The 21,766-nt window shown below is 36.5% G+C and overlaps 1 protein-coding gene across 3 annotated transcripts in view; it reads right to left on the bottom strand.

The window, feature by feature from the left end:
• The window catches only part of LOC128878797 (uncharacterized), a 128,523-nt gene that overhangs the window by 26,390 nt on the left and 80,367 nt on the right, over window positions 1–21,766 (bottom strand). Inside the window, exon 2 of one of the 3 annotated variants that reach the window (XM_054127334.1) lies at window positions 8,550–8,801. The exons of the other annotated variants lie outside the window; for them this stretch is intronic. The gene's annotated coding sequence lies outside the window, so the exon portion shown is untranslated. The remainder of the gene's footprint in view (window positions 1–8,549; window positions 8,802–21,766) is intronic. 3 annotated transcript variants of the gene reach the window in all.

Here is a 21,766-nt window from a genome sequence, read left to right as displayed (position 1 = left end):
CCCCCCATTGCCGGCTCCTCCCCGAGTTTTGGGACACCCTGTATATGTGAAACGCTTTTGCGATCCACGCAAATGCAGACTCGACCGCGAAGGATCGCCCATGTTCTTTACTGGCAGTCATTATCGCCCCTCCTCGTTCTATCGGTTTGATTCTATCCGGAACACATATTCTTGTTTATTAAATATACTTGTTCTAACTTACGTGGTGTTATAATTCGAACATGTGCCGTAACGTTCATAACGTGAACATGAAGCTACATTAATAACTAAATAGTACTAGCTGTGACCCGAGCTTTCACCCATGTGGAATATTATTCTAATTCTATATAATATTATGATATGATATTATTGAACTTCGGGAATATACATTGTTTGTCATCACATTGTGACATTTTCGTCGATTCCGAGACGAAAATGGACGATTCACTGGACGAAACGAACTTGTATATATCATGCAAACTTTGCGAGTTTTCTTGTGGGTAGCCACGAACGCGTGTAGCCACCTAGCGGTTGGGAGCGGAAGTTAGGCAGTAGCGGATATAGGCTCAGAGTGCTCAGCGCTCAGCGGTTAACATATTCTTACGTTCTCGGATATAATATCAATTTTTCTTAAAATGACATAGCCTATATTATTCCAGAGAAAGCAAGCAAACTACTGTTAAAATTTGGTATCAATCGGTTAAGTAGTTTTTGAAATTTTTGTGTGTATACAAACAAACGCTGTCTCTTTATATCATCGTAAAAGAATCATACAATGTATGATTCACAATCGTACAAGAATCTATCTATAGTATATGAAACCGCGGAGCACAGCTAGTCTATGTATAGTATATTTGGGCAGCGTTCTTCTCATTTGATTTACAAATTTTTACATTTCAAATTTAGAACATATTTTTATCAAAATAAAACAACCTATGTTACTCAGTGACTGTGTAGCTTTCTATTACTAAACAAATGTTTAAAATCGGTTCAGTAATTCCGGAGATTAGCTCGTTTAAACGGACAGACAGAAAAAAATTTTGCAAAAGCGTGTTTGGGTTTTAGCAAGATGCGAAAAGCCATATATGATCTTAAAAAAACCATTATTTTGAAATCACAGGCAGACACTTCAATTTTATTTATACAGAAATCAATAGATAGATTAAAGACAATTTTTTTTGGCAGAAAATCATTCAAAGTTAAAGAATAAATGTACAATCTTAATTTACAATATTTTTGTAATGTCCGTTGTGGTTTCAGAGATATTAAAGAAAATATTTTGATGAAGGATTGAAGAAAGATTAGCAGAGTGTGTATGAGAGTTCATTTTTTGTTCAGACGTCGTTCTGTTAAAAACTGTTCGATATTCGACGAGAGGCGAGAGTTTCCTCGTGAGCGATGGCAATATGTAAGTCATTTTAGACGCAGGAAGTGTTCTAATTATCCGAGATACCTTGCCCTATGACATATTTCTCTCCTATTTCTGAATCAATAGCGGTCACGAATACCATTCGTTTAGTCCGGAGATTGCAAAATGATAATTGACGATTCAACGTGAATCCACAAAATGAAATCATGTGAACGAACCCTTGATCTTTAAGCCCGAGAATAGCAATCAAAAATACGTTTATATCTTTTCCCCCATCAACAGCTAAATTTAAACAATGTATTTGAACAATAACAGAGATACATCAAGAAAAGATTTCACGAAACAATAATATTCCAGCAAATTCCCGATCATATTCCCGATCATATTCCCGATCATTGCTTAAACGAATATTGTTAATAATTAATTTAACTATTATCAGAACTTAATTTTTAGTTATTGCAACCAATAGAAATCAAAATAAAGAAAAATTTCTCACCTTTACTGTGTACAATGAATACTTATCCCGAACCGTGATTGTTATTAATACTTAGGCAAATGTTAAGTATTACTATATGTTGGAATTACTGTATATTGGAATTCTTAAATGCAATTACATTTATGGAATCAAATTGAATAATTTATACAGTGAAATTAAATAAAAGAATTCCAATACATCTATACGTGAATTTTTATGCTTTTTACTAATACCATACTTTCTAAACTAATTTAAAAATTTTAACAATTTATGGAAGTATAAAAAGAAAGCAATAGTCACATAAGATAGGCTTCCTCGAGCCATCTAACTTTTTCCTGTAAGATCCTTTTGTATCCACGGTACTTTAAGCATTATCGCACAGTATTAAGGTTAGGTTTGATCGTCCCTTTGTAAGGGCCTCGAAAGAAGTAATTTCGCGTGGAACGCATGTGGTTGCCATGAATCTCCGTCGCGTTGCTGCGACGTCCCACGTAACGCATGGTCCAAAGCGTCTACCATAATTGCCAGTCGCACGTCTGCTGCCGGATGTCCCGGTGACCCAGCGACCGCTAATCCGTTTTTTATACCATTCAAAGACACTATCTGCACTGGCAGTTCACGACACGCTAAAAGGAAGTGCACTTCCTTCTAGCAACTCCTTAAAGAATTATATCTTGGCGATATACCTTCCTGAATTTTTCCTGATATCCGAGCTTAATTGAAATGAACTTTTTTTTCCACAAATGGGAAAGCACATTTAGTTTTTACTTCTTCCTTTACCAATCTTGAGGCCTTTACTTTCAGTGCGTTGAGATTTTTCCTTATGAAGACGAAAACCTTGTAACGAAACGTTCGTTACGAACTAGTACGGAGCAAAGTACACGCTCCGACCGGTAGGTGGTGACCGCGCGGTGACGGCGCTCGCAAGCGAAAACGCGAGATAACGTCTATAAGAACCTTCACGCGGTTGGAGTAGGAGAGTCTGATCGGGGTACCGATCTCGACAGCGCTTAGGGGTTGACTATGCTCTAGAGTGAACCAGAGACTCCTCCATATCCTTTCCGTCTAACCGTGCCAGATTATCATTTTCTTACCAAGACTAGCCTTTTCATCGCTCTTGCGTGGCTCCTTCTTCCTCTACCAATCTTGAAGCTTTCAATTTTAGTGCGTTGAGATTTCTCCTTATCAAGACGAAAACCTTCAACGTTCCTTTCGCGAGCTCATCCAATTAGAACATTTACTCCTTCTCCCAAGTTTACAAAACACAAAGTTGGTCCAGGAGTGTTGTGGAGCACAAGCATAGTCACCGTTTGAACTTTCTCGGCCACAGCGGGCACATTAGTGGATTGACGCGCCCGTCCAAGGCTGACGTACCTAAAAGGGTTAATGTGATGTACCGCATCGTGCTTGGTCTCCTTCATTGTGCTTTAGCTGCTGTAAAGCGAGCGACGTCTGGAAATTCCAACAGTAGGTACCAGGGAGAATTCCTGGCGATCGCCTTAACGGATCATTCTAGTTTAGATGTAGTTTAGATGCTCGAAAAAAGTCTTTGTACATTTCTTTAAGAGTTTATTGACACAGATATTGATATGAAACTTGTTATATTTTATCAAAGGGCCATTTCTTATCATGAAACAACATTTCACAATTTTCCATAGAATTCAACTGGAACCTGCATCTATGAAACTAGAAGTTTATAGATCCCCTGTCAGGAAAAACACCTTGAAGAGATCCTACTTACCAATAAGTCTTCAACCATCTATAAAATAAAACATTCACACCCTTAATTTTCATTTATCAACTCGACTACTCGATTCCCTCAAGAAAAAACTGGGTCAACGAATGAAAGTATGCTGGACTTCGTCGGGAATTAAACACCGCGTACCGTAGACCCATTACAAGCCATTGCTCTGTAACATTCGGTATGCATTTGCAATAAAAATGGGGAATAAACGATCCGCGTGAAATGTCGGGGTGCGTCAATCCCTTCCCCTCTGCGTGGGCGGTGTTTCGCCTCGTTTGCCTTTTATTTTTACAGATGTAGGGAATTTAATGGGCTTCTTCGCGCGCCCATCGTAATCGGCTTCATGGGCCAGCGCGTTACAAGGCGCGCTTTGCATAAACGTTCCGTCAAAATCGCTCGAAAATTATCAATTACGTTACGAATATGAATATTCAAGGGGACATGGTTCATTCAACGCGACTGGTCCTCTGCCTTTATTGCGGGAGACAATTTTATTGGCGACTAAATGTTTCTTAAGCTGAGCTGTATTTATCGTCTGATTGCAATTAGAATATACCGGGTGCCTCTGGATTTCTGGTGGGGGTAGAATTCATTCTTTTGTTAACAAATTAAATTTATTAAGTTTTCTTATTTTTATACTTGTAATAATAAATAGAAATTTAATAGAAATTTACACAAATTAGATTCTAGAACTTGGCACTCCTACAATTTTTGTTACATTAAAATTAGAACATTTTATGAAACTTCGAGAAGAAAAGAACTGAGACCTCTTTACTTTTTATAAAATTAATTTACAAATTTTTCTCATTTTTATACTTACAATAATAAATAGAAATTTAATAGAAATTTTCACAAATTAGATTCTAAAGCTTGGCATTCCCACAGTTTTTGTACTCTCGTTAAAACATTTGATGAAACTTCGAGAAGAAGCGAACTGAGACCTCGTTACTTTGCCTCTGGTTCCGCGATGTCTTTCGTTTGAAAGAAACTCGCGCGATTGTGCATCAACATCGCAAATCATTATTTGAATGGAAAGTTTCTTTTTCGAATTCAGTGGTTTGCGTTCGAGGGAAGCTCGTCGTTACTTTAGTATCAACCTAACTTCGCAGGCCGATTGTTTATCGTATCTCGGACGCAAATAACTTGAGTACACAAAAGAATAACAAGTAATGCCTTCGAGTAAAAAATCAGTACGAATTACTTCGTCATCCGCGGTGTTATAACTGATAAAATTTTATTCTACGTGTGTTTCAAAAATAATTTCTAATTGTACAAGATAATTTACTAAGCGACTTATTTACGGAAGCGACTGTATTCAAATATTTGACATTCGCGGCTGCGTCTTTGGGGTACCGCGAAAATATTTGAGAAAACAACATATGGTGCGCGAAGTCAGTCGGTGCTTATTCAAATTTCGCAGATCCGTTGAATGTGGAATCAGCTGTGGCGAGTGAAAAGCGATGTCAAAGCACTTCTGCGCGATTTCGTTCCCGGGACACATTGCGAATGCCAATTGAGGGTTGAAACCGGAATGCAATGGGAAAATGCGTGGAATTGGCACTGACCTTTTCCTGTGCTTTCTTGTAATTGTGAAAAATAGTGACGCGATACTCGATTATACAGTTATTTATCAGTATACCGCGTATTTTAAGCATTTACGATATAAACTTGTAACGGGTGGATCCCGTAACCCGTTAGTCGCGAGCCTCTCTCTCCATCTAGCATTATTTTTGTTCGCCAGTCGTAGTACCGCCGATCGCCGCTAGGCGTCCGACGCGCGCTGTCGCGTTTCTCGCAATCGAGATTCTATCGGTAAACGGTAAGACTCTGACCGCGACGCTCGGCAGGCAGAACGCCTGAGCGAGGTGAAATGTAAAACTGTCATCAATAAACAGTATCCGCTCTTCCGCTCATGTTCTCGTTAACATTTTTTGATGATATTTTTGTTGCTTAATGCCTTTAAAATGTTTTTAGCTAATTCTATTAAGAATTGTCGAAGTTGTAAAAGTTATAACTAAACTGCGAATGTTTATATATTTCTAGTAAGTAAAAATGGAGAATAGTGTACTTAAGGTATCATCAATAGAATTCATGTTACGCTGTTTTAAAAATAAAACATACTTTCATTGATTACAACTAGTATAAACTATAATAACAAACACATACTAAACATTCTCTAACCTATTTACGTGTTTAAGGGGGTGCTCATTTTTTCTGAATTAAAGAATAGACTTTGTGATGTTATTTTTGTTGCTTAAGGTCTTTAAAATGTTTTTAGCAAATTATATTAAGAATTGTCAAAGTTGCCAAAGTTATTACTAGACTGCGAATGTTTATATAATAAGTAATATAATATAGTATATATTGTATATACTATATACATATATAATATAGTATATACTGGATATACTATATACATATATAATATAATATATATTGGATATATTATATACATATATAATGTAGTATATATTGGATATACTATATACATATATAATGTAGTATATATTGGATATACTATATACATATATAATATAGTATATATCGTATATACTATATGCATATATAATATAGTATATATTGTATATACTGTTACGTGCCGATATTTTCATTTTTATTTTTCTTGATTTCGTCGGCAGGAATGTGTTCGAGATGGTTTACCATCCCGAATTCGTTCTAATCGAACACAAACCTAGCCTTTGACGGTAGTTCATTAAATTCATTTTTGAATAAAGTTACACATTCCTTCCTTGAAATCAACGTCGTCACGCCATTTTCACCCTGCTGGCAGTGCCGCACCTTGTATAAAGTTTTGTAAATATGTTCAATTTGTTAATATTTTAATAGGTTTAGTATTGTAAATATGTTAAATGCGTTGCTTGTTACGAATGAAAGGCGTTAAATCATGTAATGTAACAGTGGCGTATACATGTATAATTGTTGGAAAGATAAGCACACCGAATATTACCATCGCGTTCAAATATCACGGTTACAGATATCATTGGAAGAAGGACATGTAAATATCGCGCATTTAGGTTAAACCTTTATTTTGCTATTTCTTCTTCATGTACGCTCCGAATACCGAAGCCGTAACTCGAATAGCAGCGTGGTTCGTCCGCGCGCACGTTGTCGCTAGGACGAATCGAGCGGTTTGGTGGACGCGAGGCGCGAGACGCGGTACAACTCGTAAACACCAAATTCTTGCGTGTACCGAGTCGCGAAATCTCGAAGACTTTTTCTATAAACTGGCGACGATCACGTGGTTCTAAGATCCTTTGTCTCCAAAGCTTCTAGAACGTTCCACCGAGTTTACGTGGTCGAGCAAGGCACGAGCCTTCTTACTTCTCATCGTACAGTCGCGCGAGTGTGATAGTAGTCCGAGCGAATAGTTTAGAGCAGAGTTGCCGTATTAAAGTAAATTCATTTTGTGAAAAGTGAGTGATAGGCGAGGACTCTTATTCCTCGTTAAAATAATTTTATTTTAATTTATTTAAAGCATTTTAGATTTAGATTTTCTTTTTCCTTTTTGTAAATAGTAATTTCGCTTTTGATTACGTAAATTATAATTCTTTCACGTGTGTGTGCTTTCCTTCAACCACAGGGCGATTCGAACAACGCACATAATCGAGACCAGCGTTTCTCTCGACTTATATTGTAAAGAAATTTAGTGGTGAGTTGATTTTCTTCTAAGCAATATTTTTGTATAAATGATCATGAATTTATTTTGTTGTGACCACTCGGAATATCAATAAATGATATTTCATTTCCGGGGAATCCCTGATTGATGTTCTCGGGTGGTATTTCCATTGATATTTTCTAAAATATTATTCCGACAATTTTATTGTATTCTTTATTATATGAAACTACAATTTCTGGTTTCTGGAATATCAATAAATGATATATTTCATTTCCGGGGTAACCCTATCTGATATTCTAGGAACAAATATATATATATTTTTTTCATTGTTTTTCTTTATTAAATGCGTAACTGAATTTTTGACGATTTCATATGTGTATTTTCTGTATGAGTTTATAAGGAAGGAAAGTGTGTGTATTAAATCTTGTCGACCAAACGTACATTTGATCCAAATCACATAACTCATTGTATTATCAAAATCAATACCACGAAAATATTAATTGAATAAATATTACAGTGGCATGTTAACAGTAGAACATTCTTATAGTTGAATTAACCGCTCGCATCCATTTGAAATCCCAAATCTTAAATAAAATAAAGGACATAGAAATTCACATACGAGCCAGGGCCCGTACGGGACTGCTGTGACAAAGATCTGACCTTGCCGATAGGCAAGTAAAATATATATAATAATAATATTTAAAAATTATTTAAGCTGTGACGCAGGAATCTGTGTCCCACGTCACAATACTATATTACTATATTATATATATACTTTATATACTATATAACATAGTATATATAAATATAATATACTAAGTAAAAATGGAGGAAATTGTATTTAAAACATCAACAATAGAATTCATATTACACTGTTTTGAAGATAAAACATACTTTCATTGATTACAACTAGTATAAACTAATATAGTAAACACATGCTAAACATAACCACAAGGTGTGTACATTTATACAAAACATAATAACATTATTATATTAATTATAGAATGTATTCAACATTGTGTATATTATACGTATATTTTCTATGTCATTGACATGACTGCACAAAATTTACAATCTACTTATCAATCTTTCAAAATAGTATTCCAGGGGTGATATTTATTTCTGGTCATTCATTTTTTAAACAGAAAACGCCAAAAGTGACAATCTTGTTAATCTACTACAGTAAATCACCATAACTACATACTAAACAGATTCCACGTTCACTATACTATAACAAAGACAATTTGCAAGTAAGAATAATTACTTTACAGAATAACGATTGAAATATAAACAAGCATGAACTGTTATTACCTAGGGATATAAACCCTTCACAGTTGAAACTCACATTTGCTCTTCATTATTCAAATTCTGTCGTCCGGTCCACATTTTATCCCCTTCGAGATATTTTTTTATTTATATCACGAATGATTACATATGCTCGCCAGCAAGCTTGAACAGGAACGCGTTGTGTTCACTATGATGGACTGCGAAACGAAACGGATATGAAGATGGATGAGTACACTGGCGTCAGTGATGTTCCACGGGGCTAGGACTAACGATGCTATGGAAAAAGGGCTCCAAAAAGGTCGAAAAAGCCCTGCAACGAAAGTAAGAAAAATATTAGCTGCGATGTAACTGCGTCTCCATTATAAATGCACAGTGGTCTCAGTAGGGTTCAAGTGTTCTATCATCTGGAGTAAAATTTGTCTGAGTTTAAGCAGAAACTCTGCGAGAGTCGAGTAGAAAAGGCGAACCGTACGCAATTTAATACTTGACATTTATGTAATCTGTGTAGGTACTAATCTAGAAATCAAATGCCAAGAAAAGTGAATTTTTATTTGGAAGTGTAACTTTAATATTCCATTAATGATTGCAGGAAATTTCGAATTTATTATAAATGTAGCACAAAATTGTATTAAATTTTATTGATGGTATTTTTTAATTTTTTGTTGCATGCGATTGTGATTTCGTGTCTGACCAGGCACGCTTCGCTGTCCTATTCTACTTCCACGTCCTCGCCTGACGGCAGTAGTTCAACTGAATATAATGTTACCATTCAGTGATAATTCAGTTCAGACAGATGGTAAAACAGATTCTAGTAATATCCTAGATTCCTCTCTAGATTTAGTACATCACTTCATTATCAACAGCGGGTCAATTCTTGCGAAATAAATAGCAACAGTTGAAAGTTTCAATACAAAAGTTTAGTTTCAACATTCCAATCCTTGCAATTGGAAATTCATCTCGCTCTTAGGAAACAATTTCCAAAATACTTGAACATCAACAAATACCGACTGATATTAATTTATCGACAGTCAAGAAGCCTGCAACATTATAAATATTCAAAGGCGCACAACAAATAGAAAGTTTATCCATAAAGTCATCGCAACCAAAGCATAACGATGTATTAAAAACGACGTTTGAATTTTTAATCATTCATTCTGGAATCGTTACGTAGATAATAATTTTGCCAATTTCTGAACTAATGATGTAAACAAATATTATTCGCTCAGAATTGTACCCTCCTCGTTGTACACTCCCACGCAAATCATTATCCAACGAAGTAAGATATCTTCTCTATCAGGTTCGATGGTGAAAGGTCAACCCGAGTAAATTTATTCGTCCGTTTCCGTCTCGAGATCCTGGGTCTCGGTGTCTCGCGGTCGTAGAAGTCAGTTCTCATAAGCAACGTTACGAAATAACGCTACTAAACACCGCCACCTGTGCAATGGGTAATTCCGGGTCGAACATGAAGTTCCTCCGCAGCAGTTAAATATGGTGCACCAGTCACCCGGAACGCGGAAAGGAAAAATATCGCGCAGTTCACGCTTCGAGCTGTGAAATATCGATATAAAAAGGGAATGAAGCCCATTATATCCGGGGGCGACGATATAAGGAGATGACGTTACGACGGAAAGTTGTGAGCTAAGCAATTTCGTTCTTAGAAGGCTGTATTACAGTGCTGAATAAATCTCGAGTCCTCCCTCCCTCCTACTCTCCTTTACCCCTGTAATCCTACTTAGCGATTATTATCAGTTACGATACGTGACGAAGTGCAAACTTTATTCCACTTTTCCAAACTTTCGAGGCGAAGTAAGAATGCAAGAACAGTAACTTGAAAATTAGTAGAGTATTGCCTCGAAATAGGCAACCGTTTTCTGCCTCGAGATAAGCAACTCGCTCACCTTTTTGTTTGAAGTCGCCCGCCCGAGTGAGAGATCCGAAAATAATTCGATTTTACTAGTGCTAAAATGAGAAAGCATGTTATCTTCTATCCTTCTCCAAAGAACAACACCCATGCTGGAGCAATTACTTTATAGTTTGCCGCTACACCGAACCCCCTGTTTTATTTACAGGTTCCCTCTTGTCACGCTCGGGAACAAAGTCAAGCCGAACAGCACACCTACCTCGAAATAAGCAACTCGCCGGTCCCGACCGAGTTGCTTATTTCAAGGCAATATATATTGTGGGCGATTTGGAGAAACTACTGGTTCAAATGTTGTAACCGAAGGAAGTTGTTAATTATTGTATAAATTTCGCGATATTCTAGCAATGTAACTCAAAACATACACGCATGGATGTGTACAGAATGTTTTAACCAGTTGTTTCTTGCATTTTTTATTCAGAATACCTGAGAATATTAAAAACTGAGACTATTTACTGATCTATGTTAATATTATAAAGAGGAAAAATTGTTTATAATAAATGAAAGAATGATGCGACGAAAAGTGTAACAAAGTATAAGAAATTGGATCTTCTTCCTCGCACTGCTCAGAACAATTAGAGAATTACTTCTGTAAACGATTCCGTGGAATTAAACTGTCGCCATACATTGTCAGCACTTTATGAATTACGAGAGGGAATATTACTTGTTTCTGTGTAAGGTTCGAACGTAAAACGCAAGGGTGCTTCAGAACTTTAGGTGTAAAATGAGTCGACTAATAGGACTCATAAAAAGAAGCGAGAATAATTATTCGACTTAAGCATCCAACAGCGACTTTTCTTCAAGGTCAGGTGTTCCATGTTTTTCAAGGTCATCAAAAAACATATTCATTCTTCTTGCGTTCTACAGTGGGTGTTTAAATGCATTTTGGTAATTTTTAAGCAATGAAAAGTCTGAGTGACCCTGAATACTGAAATCCGTGCAAGCTTTCTCACAGAAATTAAAACATTGTTCCTTAACACAATATTAACCGTTTAACGAGTAAGCATTATTGGAAAATATACATGGTTTATGAGTAAGCAGTGTTCCATAACGTAAAGAATATTTTGACTGCTAGTAAGGAATTTTATATGTGTAATTTATTTAATAATTATATTATACGTATTGTATATCATATTAATCTTTAGGTGGAAGCGGAATTTGAATATTTGTTATGTTATTATTTGATAAAATATTTAAAACAGGAATATACAATGTACTGTATCAGATGAGTACTTCCAAAGTATTAAAAATTATATTATATGTATTGTATATAATATCCATTTTTAAGTGGAAGTGGAATCCAAACATTTTTTATGTTATTATTTGATAAAATATTTAAAACAGGAATATACAATGTCCTTTATCAGATGAGTACTTAATTCAAAAGTATTGAAATTCATTTATTGTGTGGTATTTTTCAAAGCACAGTTGCACGCACAATAGAACAAGGACACGAATAGATTGCCAGACACTTTTAATTAATGTTACTTCCTTTCCGTAGTGGACGAATCGTAAGAAATCAAGATATAATATCTTAAACCTAATTCATATAAATCGACCATCTATACAGGGTGTCCTAAAAATGTTCGAGGTCCTTGAAATTCGGTCCTTGAGGTTCAAGAGGCGATTTGAAACAACTTTTTCCTTAGCGAAAATGTTGTCCGAGGCTTCGTTGAGGAGATATTAAGGAAAAACACTGACCAATCAGAGCGCGCGTATGAGTGGTGGGGCGCCCGCAGTGGCGTAGACTACGCGCTCTGATTGGTCGGGGTTTATCTGTTAATATCTCCTTAACGAAGCTTCGGACAACATTTTCGCGAAGGAAAAAGTTGTTTTAAATCACTCCCTGAACCTCAAGGGCCGAATTTCAAGCACCTACAACATTTTTGGGACACCCTGTATATTTTATCTGTGTATATCATGGTATTGCTATTCATATTGGTCGAGGGACATATTATAATTCATTTAAATGTATTTATGTTTGATATATTAGTATTATTATTCTACTTTTATTTATAGCTACATTTGTTTTTTAGGATATGTATTACCTCCAGGAACCTACACAAACTGGATCTAAATAGAAATTTATTTTATTCTGCAAATATTATAACATGAACTTTACTTTCAATATTTTTTTTATTCTTGTATATTGTTTGCATTTTGTAGGTTCTTGCACATTCAAATTTCCTATAAATGCATAAAGATCTGCAGTCTATTAATTACAAATCTATTATCAGCTTTACCTTATATTGGCCAAAATTTATTAGAACGAATTTGAGGAGGATTCTCAATTAACAGTGCTGCATTAAATCGATTCGATTCTTATTATTTTATTCCGCCTCTAATCATCTACCTCTTATCATAATACTAGTAATTATTCAGTTATTTTCTATAAAGATAAGCGAAAGCGTAACAAGCGATTGCGGCTGTGGATTTGTACTCTGTTTTGACTGGAGTAACTTCGAACGTACCGTTGCTGTCTGTACTCGTCAAAGGGTAAACGATACTCAAAACTGCCGCAAATTGAAACCGGATACAACCCAGGTGCACAGTTGTCCCTCGAGGTGTCCCTCGAGTTGTCGCCATGCGGAATATCGACTGTCCATCGATCGCGCGGCCGGATGGGGCGAGAAAGAGAGGGGAGTCGCGATAAAAGATTGTCGCGTAGAAAAGAAGAAAAGTTGCTTACGTTATTTAAGCTGAAGGGTCGCAAAGTATGTCTCTCCCAGCTTGTCGACAGCCGTGATACGATCAGCTGTTCAACGGGCCGAAAGGTGGCCAGGCGGAATTCTTCAGTTTCGAAAAATCGTCGACGTGTGCGACTGCTGAGTCGACACTGTCTCGTGACATAGGCCCGAGGACGAGGGCCATCTTTGATCGAATCCGATGATTTCTCGCTTTTCAGCTACGATTTGCCAGACCCTTCACCGACCACTTCAACGTCACTGCTATGTCGGAGATTATTATTCGAGGGTTGCCAAATGCTCGTCGATACGAGGCGACCGTCAAACGTTGCAAGATTTCCGGCGATTTGCATCAGTGAATCCATTTTACTGGACCACTTTTAGGAGAATTAATACACCTCTACTTATAGTTGCAGTGTACATGAATTACTTTATTTCTATTTAAATCACTTTCATATTTTTGTGTAATAGAGCAATAATAACGTTGCACAGGTTCAAAGTGCATTAAATTGTTTGCTTTTTTTAAATTTACTTTTCAAGAATTTCTTCAGCATATCCAGGCCACGTCTTCAGGTACACCCTTAATTATAGTTGCAGTCTACATGAATTATTTTATTTCTATTTATATCACTCTCACATTTTTTTGAATGGAGGAAAATAATGACACTACAGAGGTTCAAAGTACATTACATTGTTTACTTTTTTTAAACTTACTTTTCAAGACCATTTTCACCACATTCATATATATTTCTGAAGCAATCTACACTGGCCTTAAAAAAAAGAGGACACTACTTCAAAACATCATAAATATTTCAACTGATTTTCACAAAACTTCGTCAGGAGTAGTTTTGAAGTGTTTTCTGGGTGTGTGCAAAGTTGCTTTGGCGAGGGTTGATTCGAAGGGGTTAATTCACCCTCGTAAAGAGATTGGTGCAGAGAAACGGGATTTCTGAAGGTTCCAGTTGTGACGAAAGAGGTTGAAAAAATCAAATAACCTTCGCGGCGACATATGCCTGTCTGTTACACAAAAAAGGTGAGCAAACGCGATCGGTAAAAAATGTAAATGGTGCCTGTAACCTTCACTGTGAAATTCGGAGATCAACATACGGTAAACTTTATATTAATTAAAACATTCAGATGAATTCTATTATGCAAGTTAAACTTTATAACGAGTTTTATTAAATAATTTAAAGGTTCCAATGGATTTTATTCAATAGTTTAATTTAAATATTCTGTTTATAAATTAATCATACCTATCTATATAATTTTATTATAAATGAACTCTATTCTATTTTTAATTACCAATCCATTTTTCGATCCTCTTCAGGTTTCTTATAATCTTCAATATATATGTAATTTCAATAAAATGTATTTTAGCAGTTCTCTCTTTTTTCGGTCGTGCCAAATATTTCCCAACTCTTTTCCAAGGAAATCGTTCGACAATGTCCTGAATAAGGAATAATCCGACGAAAACGTGCTAGAAGGGTAAGGAAAATGAATCATTCATTTCAATCGTTATTAATCACTTTCTACGTCTGATGTGTCACGTGTGGTCCAGACCGCCATCTTGATGGACACGTTTCTGTTAAGGAAATTAGGCCAGTACCTACTTTTTCACTGGTGACTGCATTCGTTCCAGTTACTGATAATCAATTTCGTGGCAGAACCGCCGAAGACGTTCCCAGGTCGTTAATTTTTTTGTTTAAACGAAACTATGTACAGGATCACCAAAGACTCTTTAAAATATTTCCGTTGTTTTTTATGATACAAAGATATGTCTCGAGAGGAAAATATGTGATCAGGAGGGGATGGCACTATGATAAGCAAACAAATTATCTCAAGGTCATGTTTTCCGACATTTCAAGGTCAGTTGTTTCTTTTTTTAATAGGATGAGGTATTTTTAATATAGTAATCTTGTAGTTGGTGAAAAGACAAATTCGAATATGTACACTACTACTAACAATTAGCGAGACACTTTTTCAAACTACGGGCGCAGGGTCTCGTACCACTTTTGAATGCCGTTTCCGACCGGCCCACTTACTACTCTTTCAAATCTACTTGGGGAGAGTCTACCCAAATGTTTTTTTTGAATTTTTCAACCCCTTCCGTCATGCCTGGTCTGTTTCAAAGAGGCGTTTTTCTACACCCTCCCCTTTAGGGGGGTGAATTAACCCCTTCGCGTCAACCCTCGCTAATGCAACTTTACACACGCCTAGAGGACACTTCAAAAGTACTCCTTACGAAGTTTCATTTCAATCGGTTGAAAACTCCCATAGTTACGACGGTTTGAAAAAGTGTCCCGCTAATTGTTGGTATTAGTGTATAATATATTGAATAAATATGCATGTTTGAGTAATTAAATAATATTGTATTACATAGATTCAGATGATCTCGTCGAGAAATTATTCTTATACCATCATACACCAATGTAAAAAGTTCATTAAATGTCTACGCGTTTAATATTGTTAAATATATAAAGTATGATTAATCATGTAGTAGAAACTTGCCAGACGAATGCAATGACCAATTACAGAGTAAGAAAATATATTTACAATTTTCAGAAAATATTCTAATAAATTGTGGGGCTCTAGAAGAATTAGGAGCATAAAAAAAGAATCACAGACTCAATCTAAAATATTCTAAAATATTAATTTTCTTAATATTCTGAAATATTATAAATATATAATTCTAAAATATTCTAATAAATTGTAGGGCTCTAGAAGAATGTAATGTGTTACAAAACATTGCACCTATCTTGATAAGTACGTATTTTGGTTGGCAATGGTCGAGTATAATTATAAGAAAAGAATCACAGACTCAATCCACACTTTGTCCAAGTCTGGGTGTAACCGCACAGTCCAACGTTGTAAAATTGAATGGAGAAGCCCTAATTAATAGACCTGGTATTACACACGCGGATCCACCGTTCGCAATTTATGCCTCTTATAAATCAAGTTAAGCGACGTGCACGAAACCCATGAAATCCGCGTCGAAGGTGGTAGGTAAGTTGCGGTTTGATTGACGGAAGCCAGCAAATGGGAGCGTCTCCGAGATATGTCATACAGAGGTCTCGTGACTCCCACTGGCCAAAGACCCATCTACAAACGATTGCTATAACGAAAGCGCGCCAGAATTCTGAAATGAACTATAAACTGAGCTTTCTGCCACCTACAAAATCCATTTTACTGCCTCGTTTTTGAAGGACAGCTGACCTTTAGTTAATTAAATTTTCCCGTTGATAAATTGTTTCAAAGACAACTTTCACCAGATTTTGGTGTATCCCTTTTATTCTGTTATTCGCGAGTAGATCGCGGGTCTTATGTAAAATAAAATCATTGCAAACGTATCTAAAAATATTGAATCTAAATACACTCGCTCTCAAAAAAATAGGGACACTTCTTCAAAACGTCATCACTATAGGAGTTTTCAACTGATTTTCGTGAAACTTCGTCAGGAGTAGTTTTCAAGTGTCCTCTGGGTGTGTGCAAAGTTGCATTGGCGAGGGTTGATGAGATGGGGTTACTACACACCCTTAAAGGGGGCGCGTCGAAAGACGTCACTTCTGAAGTCGCCAGGAGTAATGGAAAGGGTTCAAAAAATTAAAAAAACCTTTGGGGCGACTCTCCTTGATGCCCTCTACAAAATTCACCCCTTGAAATCCCTCTCGGACAAACCCACCTCCCACAACCTCCCACCCCCTCTAAAATCCACAATTTTTGGACGACGGTCTCGATTTTGGACTCAATGCATTCTCTGGGCCCCCCCCCCCCGATCGAGAAAATGGTATCACCCATACCGTGCACCCCATAGGCACCCTTTAGGGGGTGGAACAGCTCGCAAATTTTCAACCCCCTTCATAAGGGAGCACCCTTCATAAATGCCGAAAAGGTCCCATTTCGAAAACTGCCCACAGAGCTGCAGTGAGGGGGGCAGAGGTAGGGGTGGCCCACCCCAAAGTGTAAGAGTTGGAACGATGTTTCGTTGCGTGGTACGGTCCAAGGCATTGGGGTGACACAGTTATGATGTCTTCTTTTCGCGCGACTGGCAATAAAATACGAAAATGTAGATTTTTTTCAAAACTCGCTTCCAACTTCAGGCTCATCTGCAGAGTGAACCAGTAACCCCACGTCAACGCTGTTCGCGGATTCTGACGCGCGAATGCTTTATTAACAGATCCCCAAAAAATCAGATTTTTTCAATCACCCTTTCGTTGTCAAATCGGAATAGATTTGAAAGAGTAGTAAGTGGGCCGTTCGGAAACGGCATTCAAAAGTGGTACGAGACCCTGCGCCCGTAGTGGTCAGCTCACGTTAAATTGGAGTCCGGTCTGGTCTGACCACGTATGGGTGCAGGCCCTCGCTCCGCTTCTGAATGCCGGCCTACTTACTACTCTTTCAAATCTGCTCCGATTTGACAACGAAAGCGTGATTGAGAAAATCTGAATTTTTGGGTATCTGTTAATAAAGCATTCGCACATCCGATACCATGAACGGCGTTGTCGTGGGGTTGCTCGTTCACCCTGCAGATGGGCCTGAATTTGGAAGCAAGTTTTAAAAAAAATCGACATTTTCGTATTTTATTGTCATTCACGCTGGAAAAAGACATCAAAACTGTGTCAGCCCGATGCCCTGGACTGTTGGACATGTAATCCACGCAGCGTGACAACGTTCCAACCCTTATACTTGAGGGTAGACCACCCCTACCTCTGCCCCCCCCCCCCTCCCTTCAGTTCGGTGGCAGTTTTCGAAATGGGACCTTTTCGGCATTCATCCTTAACATATCGAGAACAAACATGGTGAATTTCATCGCCCTCCGATGTGTAGAAGTGCTCCCTTAGGAGGGGGGCTGAAAATGTGAGAGCTGTCCCCCCCCCCCCCAAGGGGTGCCTATGGGGTGCACGGTATATGCGATGGCATTTTCTGGATCAGGGGAGTCCAGAGAATGAATTGACTCCAAAATCGAGACCGTCGTCCAAAAATTGTGGATTTTAGAGGGGGTGGGGGTTTGTGGGGGGTGGGTTTGTCCGAGAGGGATTTCAAGGGGTGCATTTTGTAGAGGGTGTGAATTAATCCCTTCTCATCAACCCTCGCCAATGCAACTTTGCACACACCCAGAGGACACTTCAAAACTACTCCTGACGGAGTTTCACAAAAATCGGTTGAAAGCTCCCATAGTTATGACGTTTTGAAGAAGTGTCCCTATTTTTTTGAGGCCGAGTGTAGTAATGTATTTCACTTTCTTGTTTAACTTAATTTCTAATACTTTTTATTTCCAAATTTGAAGTTTTGTCCACATTCAAATTTCCATTATATGCATGCAAATCTATCAATGCAACAGTCGTTTTATGAGTTCTTCTGTATTACTCATATTTGCAGATTTTATGATGTGCTGACAGAGTTAAATATTAGCATTTTATTTAACAAATATTTCATAAATCCAGATATTAAATATTACCTGATATTTATTTTACGTTGTATCATATCGTGTTTTTTTCTTTCTGTATAGCTACTATTAATTCAACTCTAGATTAAAGAATTAATTTTGAGACTATTTTTGTTGTCCTGTTCGATAATAATTATTGCTTGATAATTATTGTGTAATAATTTCCAGAGCAACACGAGGCTAATATTAAATATTTCAACCTGTCGACTTCTTTCTGAAGTCCATCTATGATCTAAATTCTTATTTAGAACTTGCTGCAAGTTTAACAATTTTAAGATTAATTCGTATTATAACACATTTTATTTAGAAAATCATCAAATTTTTCTTCCAAGTGATTCAAAAGTAAATAATCGACTTGTTGCTTCGAATGTAAGGAATAATTTGTCTTGTCTCGACACTTACTAAATTCAATTTTCAAATGTTGGTACGTGGTTGTTGGCAAATAATATTTTTCGCGATACTTTGGTAAAGAATCCATCTCAAAAACAATGTGATGCTTTTAATTCCGAAGATGCTAGCTCATGGCACAGCCACAGGTGTGCAAACTATTCCGAACCTTCGTTCCTGCGCTTCAAACTGATAGCTGCAGGATGATCGAGCACATTACAGACCAATGAAATTTATTTCGCTGTTCTTTTCGAAATACGCAACGTTTTCTGGATTCTATGGATGAAAGGAAATGTATTACTAGTTTATAATTATTTTACTTTATTCTTTTTATACTTAATAATTGTCTATCATAAATAAAGCTTGCAGAGTCTAATACCAAGATTTAATTAATCACTTTCTCTAACATTAATTACAATCTCGTAAAACTTCCATCTTGAGACTGCGGCGCGTAATCCTTCTCTTAAAATTCATTTTCAATATACAAAGTGGAGTGTAACAATCATCAATATCACTTTCTTGATCCTCGATTATTGGAAAAAGCGACTTTGAAAATCCTTTGGATAATAACGAGTTTGACTAATTGTGAGTCAAGAAAAGTTGAGATGCACTCCATCAAATGATTAAATGACATGGTGACGATCTTAAGGTGTTAGGATAATTTTTAGTAATTTGGCACAGAGGCATTATAATACCTATTGCTTTGTTTAATTAACGTCCCATTACACTTTTATCAGTATAATAATGAGTTTGATTAATTCTGAGTCAAGAAAGATTGGCAAACGATCTCCAGGTGTTAGGATAATTTTCTATGTTGAATAATTTTTACTAATTAGGCACAGAGGAATTATGACAGCAATTGCTTCGTTTAATCGACGTTCCATTGCATGTCCATCGGTGTATCAATCACAGCAACGCCTAACTGATGGATCCTCCATCTGTTCCCATTGTTCTCGATACACAAATTTCTGTCCTAACCGATCGATCTCAGTAAACGCCGACACGATGACTTTGTGACGTATTAACGAGGCGCAGTTTTAACTCGCGGACCATTTTTTTTATCGAGCAATCTGAATATTCCAAGCATGTTATCGTCGCAGGTATATCTCGCCAGTAAGACGTCGATCGATCGGTTCCTTTTCGCGTCATATTTTGCAAAATTCATTCGAGTCGAAGTCGATATGTTTTAAATAAACTATGCTCATTCGCGGTAGAATTCTTCCCGGGAATTTTAATGCCTCGGGCAACGGTCTTCTCCAGTATTCATTACTGTTCTTAACTTTATAAAGTTTTCAATCCTTAATTGGAATTCACTTAGAGAAAGTTACTTTCTGAATGAAATTGAGAAGATTTTAGTTTCTTGTAATATCTTTTATAATATTATAATAATATTATTATTATTATTATATATTATATTATTATTACTAGTATATAATATTATTATTATATATATTCTTATTATATCTCTTATAATAAAATAAGCATTGTTTTGTAAAAATAAAAAAGAGAACAGATGAACACTTTGAGTACTGGGAGTTTCGAGACCATGCAATGTTTTAAATTCAAGTTTTGACATAATCTGAGAATTAGGTTTCGATCTATTTCGAATGCAAAGTTATAGAATTAGGCATTTGATGGAGGATTGGTGAGAATCATACGATTCCATGTGTCTCCAAAAATGAATGTTATTTCGTGAGGTGAAAACTATAAAAAGTAAGGGACATTTCAGGGAATTGGATGCTCGTTAAGCCTTGAATTTAATATCTTTCAGACCAAAGTCAGCATTTATTTCTGAACATAACCTAAGACGAATTGATGGAGTAGCATCAGTTCAGATTTAAAGATATCGAAGCAAGATTCTGGTTCATCATTAGTTGTAAGCTAACGATTCGTTTCGTTTGTCTCTGGAATGAGTCTCGTTTCTAGGAAAAGGGGATGCAGAAATGGAAGCAAGATATAGTGAATTGAATGTTGGAAAAGCTAGGCAATTTTCATTTTTGGGACTTGACATATTATTACACTCTAAACATAACATGAGAGGAAGATATTGAAGTAAATAGAACAGATTTGAAGATATCGAAGAAATTTCATCATTGGACATCAGCTGTTATCATTTCTACAAATTTGAAGATACAAAAGTAACCCTCTGTTTTATTATTCCCTGAAAGCTGACTATTCTCTATATTTATTGTTCAGACAAAAATGGTGTCTAAAGGACACAACATAACCTAGAAGCTACAATTTCAACGAATTGGTAAAGAATTAGCTCTTCAAATTTGGAAACACACGAGTTACCCTCTATACTATCATTCTCTGTCAGCTAACAATTCTCTACATTTATCGTTCAGACATAAATGGTGTCTGAAGGTTAACAACATAACCTAGAAGTTATATCTTCAACAAATTGGTAAAGAATCACATCTTCAAATTTGGAAACACACGAGCTACCTTTTATTCTAAGATTCCCTGTCAGTTGATTATCTCCTCTCGTTTATCTTTCAGACAAAAATTGTGTCTGAAAGACATAACATAACCTAGAAGCTATAGTTTCGACGTATTCGTAAAGAAATACCTCTTCAAACTTGAAAACAGACAAGTTATCCTCTATTCTATCATTCTCTGTCAGTTGATTATCTCCTCTCGTTTATCTTTCAGACAAAAATTGTGTCTGAAAGAGATAACATAACCTAGAAGCTATAGTTTCAACGTATTGGTAAAGAAATACCTCTTCAAACTTGAAAACACACGAGTTACCCTCTATTCTATCATTCCCTATCAGCTGATTATTCTTTTCATATATTGTTCAGACGAAAATCGTGTCCGAAGGACACAATATAACCTAG

This window comes from Hylaeus volcanicus, chromosome 6 (genome assembly GCF_026283585.1).
Source record: "Hylaeus volcanicus isolate JK05 chromosome 6, UHH_iyHylVolc1.0_haploid, whole genome shotgun sequence".
Taxonomy (NCBI): Eukaryota; Metazoa; Arthropoda; class Insecta; order Hymenoptera; family Colletidae; genus Hylaeus; species Hylaeus volcanicus.
This window is presented reverse-complemented; position numbering and strand designations above follow the sequence as displayed.